This window comes from Mesocricetus auratus, unplaced genomic scaffold (genome assembly GCF_017639785.1).
Source record: "Mesocricetus auratus isolate SY011 unplaced genomic scaffold, BCM_Maur_2.0 Super-Scaffold_6730, whole genome shotgun sequence".
Lineage (NCBI taxonomy): Eukaryota > Metazoa > Chordata > Mammalia > Rodentia > Cricetidae > Mesocricetus > Mesocricetus auratus.
The window spans coordinates 114538149-114556093 of NW_024429184.1; the positions used below are offsets into that span (position 1 = coordinate 114538149).

Genomic DNA, 17945 nt, shown 5'->3' on the forward strand with positions numbered 1-17945 from the left:
GCACTCCTCAGTGGGCCATGGTGACCTGTGGTCTGGGAGAAGGCAGAGCCCAAAGCAAACACACTGAAGCAGAGGGATGGCCTCTGCTCTGTGCAGATGTTGGGTTTCCTTAACAATGAGCAGGCTGGACTAGATATCCTTGGGATGCTACTCAGCTCTGTATGTTGATAGGGGATGTCATTCTGTATATATGTCTTATTGTTGATTAATAAAACCCTGATTGGCCTGACAAGATGATAGGTGGGACTAGGAGACAAGGAGGATTCTGGGAAGTGCAAGAGAGAGGAGTTGTCATGTGATCCCAGGAAACTGCCACTAGCTAACCATAGAGGTCTGGAGGTCTGTACAGACAGGCAGGAAGTGACATAGCTGGACAGAATTAGTATATAATCAGGGACAAACAGGAAATCGCTTTCTTCTCTCTTCTCTGCCGAGATGCTGAACAATTGAGATGTAGGTCACCAGAGGAGTAAGAAGTCCTTGGACCTTTCTCCAATAAGGTAAGACCACAAGGAGATACTTGAATTTATAGAAATTGGTTAATGATTAAGAATAAGAAACCTTAGTCAAAGGCCAACAGTTCCATAATTAATATAGCAGCTGCATGTTTCTTTGGGGGCAGAGAAGGGTGGCAGAACCTAGCCGACTGGACCAGAAAGCTCACGTTACAGTATGTTGGGAATTCTTCTTTGTCAAGAGAAAATAAAGATCTTAAAACCCAGTTTCCCCACTGGGATCTTGAGGCTGTTTCTTCCCCTTGGCCTTCCTTTACCCATCTGTGTGAAAAGGATTAGCCCAGCACCTGCTCCATGGGGCCTTGGGATTTCATGGATAAAAGAATGCCGGGAAGTTCATTTGATACCCTGTGAACTCACAGCATGGAGAAGTATCATGGTGGATGCAGAGCATCAGCCAGTGAGCAGCGATACCCCAAGGGGCCTGGGTCAATTTTTCCCTTTACAATTGAGAATATATAGTGCTGTGGATCACGTTTTAGTTCATTGTACTTAGACAGTACAACATTTAGTTTTGCTAAAAGAGATGATATTTTTCTCTTTATTTTTATTTCACATGCATGACAGTTTTGTGTCTACATGTATGTGCACCATGTATGTACAGTACTTATGGAGGTCAGAAGAAGGACTTAGATCCACTGAGATGGGAGTTACAGGCAATTGTGAGCTTCCATGTGGGTGTTGAAAATTGGATCTGTGTCCTCTGGAAGAGCAGCCAATGTTCTTAATCATTGAGCCATCTATCCAGTCCAGAGGAGTTACGTCTTTTAAATGTTACTTTGCTACAAAATTTTCTACTCTTGTACCAGATGTGCATTTCCTTTTGTTTACATATAAATTAATATCTGGGCTTAGGGGAATCTATGGCAGTAAAGGAAACCCTGTTGGGGCTGGAGAGCATGCTGCTCTTGCAGATGGCCTGAGTTGGCACATACCTTCTGTAACCCTAGATTGGGTCCAGGGGAGCCTATACCACAGGCCTCTGGAGACACCTATACCTGAATGTACACACACACACACACACACACACACACACACACACACATATATATATATAATTAAAAACAAATATTAAAAGTAAATCTTAAAACATTCTTTTTAAGTATCAATCTGAGCTGGTGGATCAGTGGATAAAAATGATGGTCAAATCTCATGATCTACATAAAAGCTGCATACAATAGCAGAGATGCCCATAATCCCTGCAAGCCCCTAGATGGGAGGCAGAGGCAGGAGAATCTCTGGAATTGGTCAGCCAGCACCAGGGTGGAAAGGCAAGGACTGACCAGCCTCCAGAGACTGTCCACTGACCAACACACACACACACACACATTCAAGTTTAAAATTATCAATCTGGACCATGATATTCCTTTCAACTGGTTCATAAAGTCCCTTGAGTGCACCTCACAGCAGAGACTTCTTTTTTTTAAACTATTTTGTGCATTTGCATATTAGTTAACATGTCCTTGTTAGGTTTGTACAGTCGGCTTGAATAAAAATGAATGCCTGGCTGAGCAACTTGGTAAGCACATGAGACAGCGAGTTCAATTGGATTCACTGTTGGGATTGTCTTTGCTTTGTAAAGATTAAAAGAGCAGAAGAACAGCATGAGGGGTTAGAAGTTCCGACACATACTTTGAAGGCCTGCATTAAATATGAAGCCTATATTTATTTTAATTGTACTTGGGCAATATCTCATTTCCACTTGAGTGTTCTGGGCTATAAATAGTTCTAATTTGTTTACTTTGTGCAGTTACAGGATAATTACAGGGGAACACGCCAAATGATATTATTGCAGTAGTTGGCTAAACTCAACACAAATGCAGTAAATGAAATGATTGCTTTTTAATTTCTCCTCCTTTTCATAGTGCCAGGAGCTGAAGTGACAATGCCATAAGACTTTAAGAATTTAATTTGTTTTGAGAATCACCAGTCTTTTCTGTTAATGTGTCCCCATGGTTTACACTGGCTTCAGTGTTGTTTGGTGGTGTTGGGTGTTTCCTTCAGAAAGGAAGCACCTGGGTCCTGCTTCCGTGCAATATCTGCTTCATGAGCCATTGTTTTCATGAAATTTGGAGCATCATGGAATAGTCAGTTGTTTCCATTTACCTATCCAACGGATGACAGTAACACACACACACAGGCATACTGACATACAGAGACACCCACGCTGACACACACACAGAGCCACACACAAACAGATTCACACACAAATACACACAGGTACACACACACTGATAAGCACAGACACACAATCCTAGACTCACACACAAACACACGTAGATATATACAGACTCACAAGCACAGACTCCCACAAAACACACACACAGGCACAGATACACATAGGCTCACACACAAACAAGCAGATACATGCACAGAAAACACAGACACAGTCTGACACACAGAGATAAACACATACACAGTCTTGTCAGAGGGACTGTTTTCTTCTTCCACCAGGAAAAGTTCTGTGTGTTTACTTCAGCAAGTCCTCCAGCTAGCCATTGGATGAATCATTCCTCAGGGCAGGACCTTCCCTTGGCTGCTCTGCTCTCTCTGTCCAGATAGTCTCCTATTTCTAGATGTGTCTTTCTATTGGGAAAGGCATTGTTTTCTTAATGTGCAATGAGAGGATGGTTTCAAGGCAGTGCACTGAAAAACAATTATTTATTGCCAAAGTTACAATCCTCCCATGCTGGAAACATGGCTGAAGCTATTCCCTGTGTGCCATGGGTTCCTTCATCATATGCCCATTTGCCATTCTCAGGGCTCTCAGTTGCTGGTCTGGGTAGCTCTCTTTGATTTTCTCTTCTACTGAGTCCCAGTAGAGTGGGTAGAAATGGGCTGGACTTACCTTTTGATTGTCCTTTAGTGGCTGGCTTTCTTTGTCAGAATTTGATGCACAGGTTTAAACATCGTCACACAAAATAAACACACAAGCAAAAGTGGAAAGGGAAAAGTGTACAGCAGTGGTTCTCAACCTTCCCAGCACTTTGACCCTTTGAAACAGTTCATGATGAGGTGTGCCCCAACTAAACAATTATTTCATTCCCACTTCCTAAGTGTAATTTAGCTACTGTTGTGTATTGTAACATAAATGTTTCTGGAGACAGATTGCCAAGGGGTCACGACACACAGTTTGAGAACCACCTGTATATACCTATGACTGAGACTGAGATCGAACTTCAGCTATAAGCTTTTTAATTGTATCTTAATATCTGCTGAGAACTTTTTAATATAATGGGACGGAGAAATGAAAATGTTTTATTCCTCTGGGTTCTCTCAGATGGGTTTTCCTCTTCATGCGTGAACAGCTTTATATAGTCTTCATGCAAAATGCTGTGGGTGTACCTTAGTGGGATGGAGAGCAGTGGCTAGCATCTTTCAGGCCTTGACCTCTGTCTCCCACACTGTAAGAAAACAGCAGCAGCCAATCCCCAGTAATTTCATCCAGGTTTTAGCAAATACGAGTTTCACTAGCAACCAGAGAAGGCTATCAAATGTGAGTTCAACTAACAGTAAGAATCTTATTGTTGTATATGGATTTCAGCAAGCAGTGAGGAAACCCTGGTGATCATCACAAGCATCACACACACACACACACACACACACACACATACACACACACACACACACACACACACACACACACACACACACACACCAGGTCTGGGCAGCTTCGCCTAAACACATTTATGTGCTCTGTTTTCTGTCGTTACATCCTATCCTCCAAGGCAATTCATTCAATGTCTTACAAATTCAATTCCTCCTCCATATTACAGAATTCCAAATCTATCTCCAACACCTGCTCTCCCGTACACCTAAATCCTTACCGTCTCTCACCTTTTGAACTGTCTTAGTATACATCAGTGTCCATTAAACCTCAGTCTAAACAAAGCAGATCCTCATCTCTGCTGCTCTATAAGCTTGTATTCCATCCATACCGGCCTCTGCTTCTGCCTCTGTCTCTGTCTCTGCCTCTCTCTGTCTCTCTCTCTTGTTCTCTCTTTCCCTCCCTCCAATCTTTCTCCCTCTACTTCTCCCTTCCCCCTCCCTCTCTCCTCCTCTCTCCTCCTCTCTCTCCCTCCCCTGCCCCCCTCCACATCCATTCCAGTGACTGAGACTGCAAGGTGACTGATTTCCTCTCTGCTGTGCCTTTTATGTGCACACTCTACACAATTCTTCATTCTTTCCTTCCTTTCCCAAGATCCTTCTTTTACAGTACTGGCCGTGGCCATTATGCGCAGAATAACCATTCAGTTAACATGTAGTAGTCCTTGACACTATGCCAGGCAATGTAATGAGCTCACGGGAGGGGGGTCCGCGGGGGGGAGGTGTTGACAAAGAGGTGATCTTATCCCACTCATAGCAATTGGTGTAGTGATTGCCTCTGAATTGCAGCATTCTTCCCCATTGCTATCTCAGAAGCTAATGTCTGCCCTTCAGGCCACAAATTACCACCCCTTAATAAACACCAATTGGTTTTTGCTGAATTATATACAGTATTGTTTAAAATCCTTATACTATTTATGTAGAGCACTAAAATAAAAAGCCCAGGGACTGCAGCCACTGTGCTTTGATTCATGAGTATCCACTCGCCAAGTAAAACGCCATCTCGCCCTCACCCGTTGGCTTCATTTTCTCTAAACACTGCAGGAAACAGCTGAAAGGCAGGAGATACAGGCTCACACTGCCACAAGCAGAGTCTCCGCAGATTGAAGTGTCCAAGACAGCAAGGTCTGCAGGTTGATTTCTCATTTGAACATGTGAGGGCCTGTTGCTGTCTAAGCCACAGTCAGGGTCCGGTGCATCTGTACGTATGCATAGGTACTTACGGTAAGCCAAGCAAATGATTTCACTCTCATCTAAGACCTTGAGAAATATTCCCCGATGTACTAATATTCATTCCTTCCTGCTTAAAATATGTCTTTTGTGATTAAGGAAGTGATACATGCATATAGGTGTACACACATATGCATGTATATTAGCATAGTTAAGGGAGTGATACATGTATGTTTACATAAAACAAATCGACTTAACTAAGAACAAGATGTGTAAAATAAGACCTTGAAATCTCCCAGACAACCCTGATCTCAAAGTTTTAGGAAGAGAAGGGCTGACACAAAGAATCAGTTTTTTTCACCATCTCTGTCTTATTAGTATTTCCCCTTTCCCCAAAACTCAAGAAAGTAGACATGGAATTCCAATGTGGACTACCCATTAATTCAGATTTCTACTCTCGGTAATGTTTCTAAGATGAAGAAGAAAGGAAGGAGAAGCAAGGGAGAGCATTAGACCCTCTGATGAGGAGGGTGCACTGTTTGCGCCGGGGTTAGAACCATTCACACACATCTCCGGTTTACGCTAAGAGCACAGATGCACTTTTTCCACTAGGTGGCTCTGTAACCCACCTGATGGAATTCCCATTTGCAGGCAGAAGCGGAGAGAAGCAAATTTTAGGGTAGGACCACTGTACTTTCAGGTTGTTTCCCATTCATTTGATCTTGTGTCCTGATAGAATCTTATTACAAAGCCAATATTTACTATCTCACCAAGGCTGCCTGTGTGTGCCTGTAAGAGGGGAAGAGAACCACTTCTCTCTGCCAGGCAAGGCCAGGTTATGAGGCTGCAGGCTGCTCTCTGACCAGAGGAAGCCATAGGTATGCTTGTCCTGGTAGCAGCATGGGATATTCTCACTCGTCATGGAGGCTGCCATTCATTCAATTACACTTGGGGGTTCCTATTATTATATTCAGAGAACTATGACACTGAAGAAAGAGCTGAGGCTGCAAAATCCTTGAGAACTTTATAGTCCTACGGAGGAACCAAGAGGCATCAAGGGCACACCTCCCTTTTCCTGGGTCCGCTTTCCCGTGGGGCAAATCTCCCCTCAGTCTTTGGGTATCAGATATCTGATTGCATTTCTGGCTTTCTTTCAGACCTGAACACCATAGCCACTGCTCACACAGATTGGATCAGCAGTGAGCTGTCAACACAGTGAGGTGCGACTTGGGAAATTGCACTGAGAATACTCAGGAATACTTCCTTCCTGAACACTCTTCTCGACTGAGAATGCACAAGCAGGAATCTGCTGACAGCCATCTTGCCCTTACATTAAGTCTAAGGTTGATCTGGTACAGAGCTAAGCAACCCTGAGGTGTTAGATCCTGGCCAATCGGTGGAATCCGAATCCTTGAACCAAAACATTCTTGAAGCGAGGTCTGTTCTTAACGTGTCAATAGATGTCTATCATGTTTGAGTTGGGTTTTCTATCACTTGTACCAGAAAGAATATATGATGTAATAAATGCAAATAATATTTCAATGCAGGTTAATATGTGGATGAAAAAATAGAGATTAGGGCAAATCATCGCTTCCTCAAGAACTTCATTTATTTAAGGGATAAATATTCAACACCTCATTAATTTGCCAGAACTGTGATAACAAGCTTCATAGACTCTGATATAAACAGAAGAGTTCTTCTCTTACTGTTTATGTCTCGTTGTTCTGGAGGCTGGAAGTCTCAGCCTGGTGCTCACAGAGTTGAGTCCTGAGGCTTTCTCTATGGTGAATGTCTTCTCTCCATCTTCACACAATCTTCCCACTCTACCTGCATGAAAGAACATATATATACCATTTTGTATTAAAACGTTAATGTGGGCACTATAAATTACCAAGTTTCAAAGAAGAGATTACTTCTGTGATGAGTGGTGTCAGAGAAGCCCATTGAATAGTGAGTAGAATTTTAGTGAGCAAAATATACAGAGGAAGGATATTGACATTGTGCTAATTTAACTGAAACCACCCTGGAGGCTGAATAAGTCACTTGCTTGACCTGTCAATCCCAGATCTCTTACCCTCCCCTACTCTATATCCCCTCCTCAAACCCCAGCCCTAACCCCCACCAACCCCTCACCCCATCACCCCTCTGCTCCCTGGGAGGGTAAGGCCCTCCATGGGGAATCTTCAAAGTCTATCATATCATCCTGAGCAGGGCCTAGGCCCTCCCCCATGTGTCCAGGTTGAGACAGCATCCCTCCACGTGGAATGGGCTTCCAAAGTCCATTTGTATGCCAGGGCAAAATACTGGACTACTATCCAAGGTTCCATAGATTGCCAAGGTCTCCTCACTGACACCCACGTTCAGGGGGTCTGGATCAGTCACATGGCGGCCTCTCAGTCACCAGTCTTGGGTCCATGAGCTCCACCTTGTTCAGGTCAGCTGCCTCTGTGAGTTTTACCACCAGGTCTTGACTCCTTTGCTCATCACTCCTACCTCTCTGAAACTGGATTCCAGGAATTCAGTTCAGTGTTTAGCTGCCTCTGCTTTCATCAGCTACTGGATGAAGGCTCTAGGATGGCATATAAGGTAATCATCATTCTCATTATCAGGGGACGGCATTTAAGGTAGCCTCTCCACTATTGGTTAGTTGGCCAGTTGGTGTCATCCTTTTAGATTTCTGAAAAATCTCCTTAGTACCAGATCTCTTCTCAAACCTACAGTGGCCCTTGATTCAACCTTCCTGCTCCCCCATGTCCGACTCTCCCTTCCTCTTCTTCCCATCTCTTTCTCCCAGCTTCCTCTCCCCTCTCCTCACCCCATGTTCGCAATCCCCTCAGGAGATTTCCTCCCATTCCCCTTCTCCAGGTACCATGCATATCTCTCTTATGGTCCCTTCTGTTTCCCAGACTCTCTGGCAGTGAGGCTGTATGCTGGCACTATCCTGATCCATGTCTAAAATCCATATATGAGTGACTACATACCATGTTTGTCTTTTTGTGACTGGGTTACCTCATTCAGGATGGTTTCTTCTAGTGCGAATTTCAAGATTTTGTTGTTTTTTTCTTCTGAGCAGTACTCCATTTTGTAAATGCACCACATTTTCTCTATCCAGTCGTCAGTTGAGGGGCTTCAAGGTTCTGGCTCTTATAAATAATGCTGCTATGAACATAGTTCACAGATGTCCTTATTGTATGAATGTGCATCTTTTGGGTATATGCCTAAGAGTGGAATTGTGGGGTTTTTTGGGAGACTGAATTCCATTTTCCTGAGGAATCTCCATACTGATTTCCAAAATGGTTGTATGAGTTGGCACTCCCACCAGCAGTGGAGGAGTGTTCCCCTTTCTCTACATCCTCTCCAGCATAAACTGTCATTGGCGTTTTTGATTTCAGCCATTCTGACAGGAGTGAGATGGTATCTCAGAGTTGTTTCCTTGATGGCTAAGGATGCTCTCAGCCATTTTAGACTCCTCTAGTGACAATTCTCTATTTAGTTTTGACCCCACTTTTTAACTCGAGTCTTTGGTGCTTTGGAGACTTGCTTCTTGAGTTCTTTGTAAATTTTGGAGATCAGCCCTCTGTCAGATGTGGGGCTAGTGAATATCTTTTCCCATTCTGTGGGCTGCCGCTTTGTCATGTTGACTGTGTCCTTTAACTTACAGAAGCTTGTCAGTCTCAGGAGGTTCCATTTATTAATGACCTCAGTGTCTGTGCTACTGGTGTTATGTTCAGGAAGCTGTCTCCTGTACCAATTCTTTCAAGGGTGCTTCCTACTTTCTCTTCTGTGAGGTTCATTGTGGCTGGATTTATGTTGAGGTCTTTGATCCAGTTGGACTTAACTTTTGTGCATGGCGATAGACATGGATCTATCTGCAGTCTTCTACATGCCAGCATCCAGTTATGCCAGCACCATTTGTTGAAGATGCTTCCTTTTTTCCATTTTATAGTTTTCACTTCTTTGTCAAAGATCAAGTGTTCATAGGTGTGTGGGTTAATATCAGGGTCTTCAATTCAATTCCGTTGGTCTGCCTGTCTGTTTTTGTGCCAATACCAAGCTGTTTTAATTACTACATCTCTGTAGTAGAGGGTTGTTTTGATAGGACTAGCTGATGGGGAAGGTCCCATCTTGAATGTAGGTGACCCATCATCTGGACAGGGGGCTTGGATAGAAAGAAAGACGGAGGAGAAATCAAGCTGAGTGCCAGCATCCACCTCTCTTGCTTCCTGGTCTACTGACATGGGAGTGGCCCCAGATACATGCTCTTGCTTCCACAAGTCCTGCTGTGTCTTCCCTGATAGGGACCATATCCTTCAAGTGAGGAAAGGGAAACCCTTCCCTACTGTGTTAGTCACTCCTTGTTGCTGTGGTGATCACATGATCAAAAGCAGCTCAAGGCAAGGAAAAAGGTTTATTCTATCTTACCACTTCCAGGTCACATCCCATCACTGAGAGACACCAGAGAAGTACCTAAAAGCAGGAACCTGGCAGCAGGAACTGAAGGAGAGATCCCAGAGGAGTTCTGCTTACTGGCTCCATCGCCATGGTGGCTTGTTCAGCCTGCTTTCTTACACCACCCAGAACCACCTGCCTAGGGATGGCGCCATGTACAGTGAGCTGGGTCCTCTTGTAGTAACCATTAATCAAGAAAATGCCTCGCAGACTTCCCTACAGGTCAATCTGATGAAGGCAATTCCCCTACTGAGGTTACCTCTCCCCCAGGTCCCTTAAATTGCATCTTGTCGTGTACTGGGCCACAGCAGTGAGAAATGTTACTAATACAGCCCTTACCACTCCCTGTCTGGCTTTAGGGTACATGGCTCTTGAAAGACTCTGTGACATGTTTATGTTTATTTATCTTAGTTATTTTTAGCTGATATGTGAAACTTTTATGTATCTATGTCTTGGTATGTAAATATGCAGTGGGTTTGAATCTAGGTTAACTTACCTATTTCTTTTACATTTTTTTAGCTTACATTTTTTTCAGGTAACTCCCAAAGATTTGTTTACCTTATTTTACGTGTATGAATGTTCCACCTGCATGTATGTATGTGTACCACGTGTGTTCCTGGTGCTGGCAGAGGTCAGAAGAAGGGTTCAAACCCCCTGGAACTGAAATGAGAATAAAGGATGGTTGTAAGCCGCCACGTAGATGTTGGGAATGGAACACAGGTCCTATGCGTGAACAGCAAGAGGTCTTAATCATTAAGCCGTCTCCCAGCCTCTTCTCAGGTGAGTTTAAAGAAAATGTTTTCTCATTCTCAGTCTTCACTTTTTTCACTGTCAAGCAACCTTTTAAATTCCCATGTTTACACCCACAGATTAATTCAGCTCTCAGCCTTCATCAAAGAAACTTCTTATTACAGCAGGCAGCCATTAATGTAGACACCTGTATTTGATCAAAGTAGAGAGACAGTGACAGTGAAATGCTCAGCCCTAAATAGAGCATCTATATCACCTCTTCCAAGACTCAGGAGGAGGGGACCGAAAGAATGGCTAGAAAATAGATTTGCTGCAAAAGGACGACTTCTGGATATGACATGGCTGTTACATTCATGAATTCTCTGCAGCTGTGTTTACCTGCACAAGAGGGGGCTGTCAACATCCCATCAAGGATTGGGAGACTATTAGTATTGATAGCTGCTGAGGATAGTGTTGTCATTTTCTTGATTGTTGTAGCTATAGATAAGTTGCCTATGCTACAGTTAATATCTTCCTCACCCATGTTCATGCAAGAAATCCTGTTAAAACTCGTACCAAGCTGGCAGTGGTGGTGCACATCTTTAATCCCAGCACTCTGGAGGCAGAGGCAGGTGGATCTCTATGAGTTCAAGACCAGCCTGGTCTATAAGAGCTAGTTCCAGGACAGCCTCCAAAGCCACAGAGAAACCCTGTCTCGAAAAACCATAGATAAATAAATAAATACCTCATACCAAGAAAGCCATGAATGTAGGAAGGGTTCCTGTTTGGAAGATGAGGGCTTCAAGGGGAGAGGGAAGAAGGATGAGAGAAGATGACATGGTAAAATAAAGTGTGTGTGTGTGTGTGTGTGTGTGTGTGTGTGTGTTAAACTGTCAAGAATGTTTTTAGAAAGTTTGGAAGCTTTGTGACTTTTTGCCCACTCAAGCTAAGAAGTGAGCCTGACAGTTTTATGGATGCTGACAGGTGTTGTGAGGCCCCTGAGTAAGAGACAAGGGACAAAGAGGTACTTCCAGAATTTTTCTGCACTGTGAGAAAGGACAGACATGATTTATACACATGATGGAGATGGATGTGCTACGGGAGGAAAGAGTCATCTGAGAGAACCAGATCTTTTATTCTGAGCTAGGTCCTCTGCTTATATTTTATATTTGTGCTGCTTGGTGTTATTGTGGAACTCACAATGATGGGAGTGGGAGACAGCTTTGACTCTTTTGCCTGCTGCTCTTAGGACACTTTTTCTCCTACTGGGTTGCCTCCCCTAGTCCTTATAAGAGGGTCCTGTGACGTCATGTTCAGTGGATAACCTGTGAGGCTTGCTCTTTTTCCTTTGAAGGGAAACAGAGGAGGAGTTGATTTGTGGGAGAGAGAGAGGAGGTGTGTGGGAAGGACTGGGAGGAGTGATGGGAGGGGAAATTGATGGTCACTACCCGGTCTGTACAGGAAAGGTTCGCTATCTGACGTTCAAAACTTTGGAAAGGCTGTGGCAATGATCTGTGCTTTCCTCCTGCCCCCAACTACTTCTCGCCGTTCAGCTGAGACCATGAACGATTTCGAGTTACCATTAGAGAAAGCATGGGGCTGCTAACGCGTCCTCTTGCTAAACTGTGCCATCCACTACCTTTTATTTCCTCCATGATGAATCTGTGGTTACTTCTTCTCCTTCCATATCTATTTTATCTGCCTCATGCATCACGCACAGTGATTCACTGTAACAAGTGATAATCACCACGAGTTATAGTTTTCAGTCTTAAATATTGCATTGCACTATTATTTAATCCTCATAGCATCTCTGTGAGGTGACTATAGGTATCTTCCTCATAGAAATAAAAACAATTTGGTAAAGATTCAATCCAAGGTCATACAAGATTGTTACAAACACATAAATGTACATGTAAGAATCCATATATATATATATATATATATATATGGGGGGTTGGATGAGTGGATGCGTGTATGCATGCACCTGTAAATATCAGAGACCAACTTGTCAGAGTGCATTTTCTTCTTCCATCTTGTGGCTCCCAAGGACCAAATTCAGGTTATCAGTCTTAGTGGCAAGAGTCTTTACCAACTGAGCCATCTTGCTGGCCATCAAGCAACTTGCAATGGCAATTAGCTGATCGGATTGAGTGTTTCAATCAGCTTCCTGCCTCTGTGTGTACTAATCTCTGGACTCCACCAGAAGGACAAGAACCTGAAAAGACACTGAAATGTAGTCAGCAATCCCTTGTTGGTGATCCTCTGTGAAGCAGGACTCCTGTTAGGCTCTCTGAATGAAAGGAAAGGTCACTCTGACTCATCCTTGACAGTAAAAGAGAAAAAGCATTTTGTTTTTATATATGAAGTAAGTGAAATTCAGATAATCAAAGACACTTGCCATGCTCAAGCTAGAATTTGATTGCATATTTGTCTGAGTTACAATAAGCCCATGAAATTTGGAGAAATAACTGCCAGCAATTAAGAGGTTATTGTATACAGTGTGTTTAGTCATGGCGATTCTGTCACCAAATGTTTGTGAATCACTCACTGAGGAACAGTCAGATACTGCATGGAAGGAAAACCAAGCTCAGCGCTCAATACCATCTCCACCACAGATTCACAGTGTGTGTGTGTGTGTGTGTGTGTGTGTGTGTGTGTGTGTGTGTGTGTGTGTATGATGTATATTTGTTTGTGTGCAGATATGGTTTTCTCCTTCTACCACGTGGTCCCTGTGGAATTAAACTGAAGATACTGGGTTTAGGGGCAAGCACCTTCATTCCACAAGCTTTATGTCTAAAAATTCTGTTATGAAATTATTTGGTCCCAGGTATTTTGTTATAGCAACAGACAGACTAGGACACATTGACTGGCATATAAAGCTAGGTTTCCTATACTTTTGTGTCTTCCTTTATTCCTCAACAGTCAGTGACTTGGAGTAAACAAGTTTCTCACCCTGTCTAGGGATATAAGTGAATTTATTATAGTAGCTATTTTTCTCTAGAAGTCTTTAAAAAATCTCTTTAAAAGGAAACAGCATTGTTATAAATATGTATATTAATTAGCAATATCATTAAAAGAGAATACTTCTAAATTCTGCCTTAAATAATTCATAGATATTTTGATGCATATATGTACCATTACATGTAGGTTTTCCTGGGGGTTTATATATAAAGACATATTCTCTCCAGATACAGAGGGCACCAGCAGATTGTACAAGCATTCTACTCAGTTCAGCTTGGTGAACCAGTTAGTTCATTAGGGTTGTTACAGGAGTACGGATGACTCAAGGACTACCAGAGCATCAGCAAATCACCTTGGCAATTTACAGTAGCTATAGCTATACCACAAAACAATATCAAACTCTGCCAACCTTCAGTTTCTCATATAACCTTGGGTAGGGTAGAGTCTTTGTGGGGAGGATCTCATGAAGGCCTTATGAGCTCTGTGAATCCCACAAACCTACTTTCTCCCTCTATGAAGAAATGATTATGGGTACTCTCATAAAAGTCTCATGTGGCCTATCACAGCTATTTGGATTCAAGACAGTTATGGTGGCCATATCTCACATAGACTAAATAGCTACTCAACAGCTATACACTTTTCTAGACACCAAGAGAGACCATCAGTGGATAAATAGCATGAAAACATGCTTTTGTTATCTGTAGTATTCTTTCCCCGAATCTATAACCTTAGTTTAATGATTAGAAAATACCAGACAAATGAAAATTGAGAAGCATGTATGGAAAACATCTAACCACTATCCTTCAGAAGTGTCAAGATCATGACCAGCAAGGGAAGAGGAAATTGTCATCAGACTGAAGCACTTAAGGAGCCATGATGACTAAACACAACATGGCATCCTAAACTGGTTGAAAAGCAAAGTAATAATTCATGGAGAAACTGAGGGAAGCCTTACTTATTAAGGGTATTGTGCCAACCCTATTGGTTCATTTCTTGATTTGTGTAAGTGAATCACAGGGTTGAAAGATGCTAGTATGTGGGTGTTCTCTGCATTATCATCTTTGGAGTTTTTCTGAAAATCTAACATGAATTCAGCATAAGAAGTTTTAAGGCCAGAGATTAATTCTAGTGGAAAAAATTATCTGACATCATCAAGAGTGAATAATTTTTAAAATTCTCAAACTTTCCAAATGGCAAAGATACTAAAAGTCAAAAATGGTTGTCAAATAGTAGGTTACAGAAAAGGGTGAGATGTGTCTGTATTACCTTCGGTTAAAACCCAGGAATATTTAAAGGTCTGTGTATTCAGTCACACACAAAAAGGTGTCTTTGGTATTTTCTTTGTCATGCATTTTTTTTGCATTCAATGTGATTCTTTTTTAAGAAATCACATTAACATATTATTTGCATAGATTGCTAAAGTTTGTAGCAGCCCTTTAAAGTTTGCCCAAGGAAAATGCCCGAGTTCATATAAGACCCAGGTGTTACTATCTCTGCTTCATATTAATTAATGGAAACTCTGTCTCTTGTGGTTAGATATTGTTGGTCACATAGCTATTCAGTCAACTACAATCTGAGGTCTTTGTTCTTAGACACCATGTGTGTCATTTCCCCCTTAAACTGATAACTCATAGGGACTATTGTAGTTTGGCCTCAGTCATCAGAATTTGTTGGTTCTCAGAAGCTTTCTGTCACTCCATTATCTGAACATACAACATTTCACTCCCTAAACCTCCCACAGATCTTAGTTCACTGCCCTTCCTGGAAAAGTAGGTTCCAGGCAACAGAAGCCCATTTATCACCTCTTCTCATTTTGTTGGTTGGGGTAAATGGGGAACATCAGACATTGTTAAATAAATGCCGAGTCAGTTACAAGGAATCTTCAAGTCTTCGGTTGAAACCCAGTAAATTGGTCTGTAATATGAGCACTCAGGAGGCTCAATCCAAAGGATTGAGTTCAAGGTCAAGCTGGCCTACATAGCCAGATCCTATCTCAAAGGAAATTAGAAAAGAATTAAGTAATTAATCATAAGTTGTGTTGGTGTCTACACTCTATATGAAGAGCATCAACAATGTAGAACATTAAATGAATTATGGTTTTCTTTTCAATTTTGTTGCATTAATTAGTCTTTATTTGTGTGTACCTGTGTAGTGGGGGTATCATAATATGGGTGCAGAGATCAGCAGACAACTTGAAATATTCAGTTCTCTCCTCCCATCAGTGAATCCTAGGGTTCAAACTCTAGGATCTTCAGGCTTGACAGCAAGCATATTTAACCTCTGAGTTATCATGTTGGATAAGGTTGAATTTTTAATATGGAAAAACATGACATAATAACTTTGTTTAAAGGGAACAAAAATAAACCCCCATGAATTTGTATTACCAAAGTGCTGAAACAAACTTCCAAGTGGCTCTACTGTCTTTCCTGGTCAGTGTGACAGGTGTGATATCTTTCAAAAGATCCCCCATCCAATCAATCTTCACCCACCCGACTGTCCTTCCTGCTTCCTGGGGGCTTCAAAATAGTTTAAGGTCTTTAAAGTACAATAGGAGTTAGATGTAGAAATCTAGTGCTTCTGTAATGGAAAACACATGATTTTAATCCCACTTTTTAAATGAAAGGCATGGGGACTCTTTACAAAGTAAAGGAGACACAGGGGAAATGAGGGCTTCAACAGGAAGGGGAGGTTCTGACTGCCTTCAAAGTACTACGTGTGGCTCTTCTCATGACAGACGCTGCTGCCAACCACAGCATCTAGTAAGCATTTGCTTAAGGTCCAACCACTTTAAACCCTCCCTTTACATACATTTTGACGCTGTGCAAAATCAACACACAGGGAGCTTCTGCTAGTGGGAGAGGTCCTTGAGCCACATGGGTTTCATTACCTAAGGGTCCTAGGGGAGCCTTGCAGAGCAATATTCCTTTAGTAATCCAGAAGGATCCAAGTTCTACTCCTACCACCCACAGTTTGGAGACAAGAGAGGAAAGAGGAAAGGCCCTTAACCAATGGTTTAAGACTTTTCACCTCTAGGTGAAAATGGTTTAAGACTTTTCACCTTCACTGATGGCCTGCTCTTAGCAGGGAAGCAAAGTCCATTCATGTGGTCTCAAAGGGCCTGTAGGGCTGGGTGCAGCTGGCCTCTGCAGCCTCCACTCATATGACTGACTGGGCCTTCACAAGTGATGATCTCAGTTGCTTTCCTTTACTTTGATCAGTTTGTTCTGCTCTTCTGTAGACTAGTCCTATCGATCCCCCAAGAGTCCAGCTATCCAATGTCTCCTAAGGGAAGCCTTTGTTGACCTCTTAGATCACTCTGGGTCTCCTTGCCAAATGCTGTAACTACACTGCTTGGCTTAAGAAAGACAATTAATGAGATCAACACATTGAGTGTAAGAACAGATGGTTATTTGTTTAGTCACTCGTAGTCATCTATAACACCTCCATCACTAGATTAAATGTTCCAGAACAGAGAATCATCTTACATGCAAATCATTACCCACAAATGCTTAGAACGGTAGCTAGCACATAGGACATGTTCAATAAATGTTAATAAATGTATGAATGAATTAAAGGTGTCCTGGGAAAACTTAATCTAATTTAATTTTCAGAGGAGGAAACTGAAATCTAAGTTGTCTGACTTCCTTGTTCAAAGCCCTAACCAAGAACAAAAATAGAGATAAAACCCAAATCTTCATACTCTCCCAGAATACTTTTCTGTCCTAACAGAAAGTTCATAGTCTAGTGACTCATCATAGCAGAGGAAACAGCAATTCCTGGCAAGCTGCTCTGGGTCTTAATGAAGTTTCAAGTTTGAGTTTTATTGAGTACTCCCTTTATTTAAAGCAAGCCCTGTAGTCTATGTTTGTTTCACCATTCCTCAGTTGCTGGATCCAATGTTAATTTTCAAGAAGAGATAATGTGGCAGTTTGGCAAGGCTCTGCTGAGCTAGCGAGCATTTAATAGCATCACAGATGGAATCATTTGCATGTGGGAGGGGGATTTTTTCCGTAGGATTTTGTCCCAATTAAAAGTTATCAGTTCAAACCAGGTTACCGTTTACAGCAAATAGAAATCTGCACTTTCTCCATCCTGAATACATTCTACTTTTTCTTGAGTGCATCTGTCTCTTACTTTCCTTTCAATCCGATGCCCTGAGAAATATTTAATAGTCACTAAAAATGGAACAGCTACAAAAATCTTTCATGACTTCCCAGCACATTAAACAGGCTACAAGTTCTAAGAGGCCAACAGACACAACAGTCCTCTCATTTCTTTACTGTCTGAGGGAGAGTTCATGTCAGGCGAGCATTAATTAAGTGACTCTGTAAACTACATGTGTTTGTTTGTGAATGTGAAAAGGGCATGGTCCCTTTCCTTGAAGTACTGCAGAAAGACAGGGAGAGGCTTAGTTCTGAGCAAAGTTCTAAGTGCAACTGATAGAGGATGCTAGTAGATAAGAAGGAAGAGAATGAAATGGCCATTTTCAGCTGTTTGTCCCCAGGATAATTCTTC

The 17945-nt window shown here is 42.2% G+C and overlaps 1 long non-coding RNA gene across 1 annotated transcript; it reads left to right on the top strand.

The window, feature by feature from the left end:
* The first annotated feature begins 436 nt into the window (after positions 1-436).
* LOC121139006 lies at positions 437-6973 on the top strand. The gene is made up of 3 exons (XR_005875879.1): positions 437-500; positions 5166-5345; positions 6449-6973. It is a non-coding gene; the product is annotated as an uncharacterized LOC121139006 (long non-coding RNA).
* The last annotated feature ends 10972 nt before the right edge of the window (positions 6974-17945 follow it).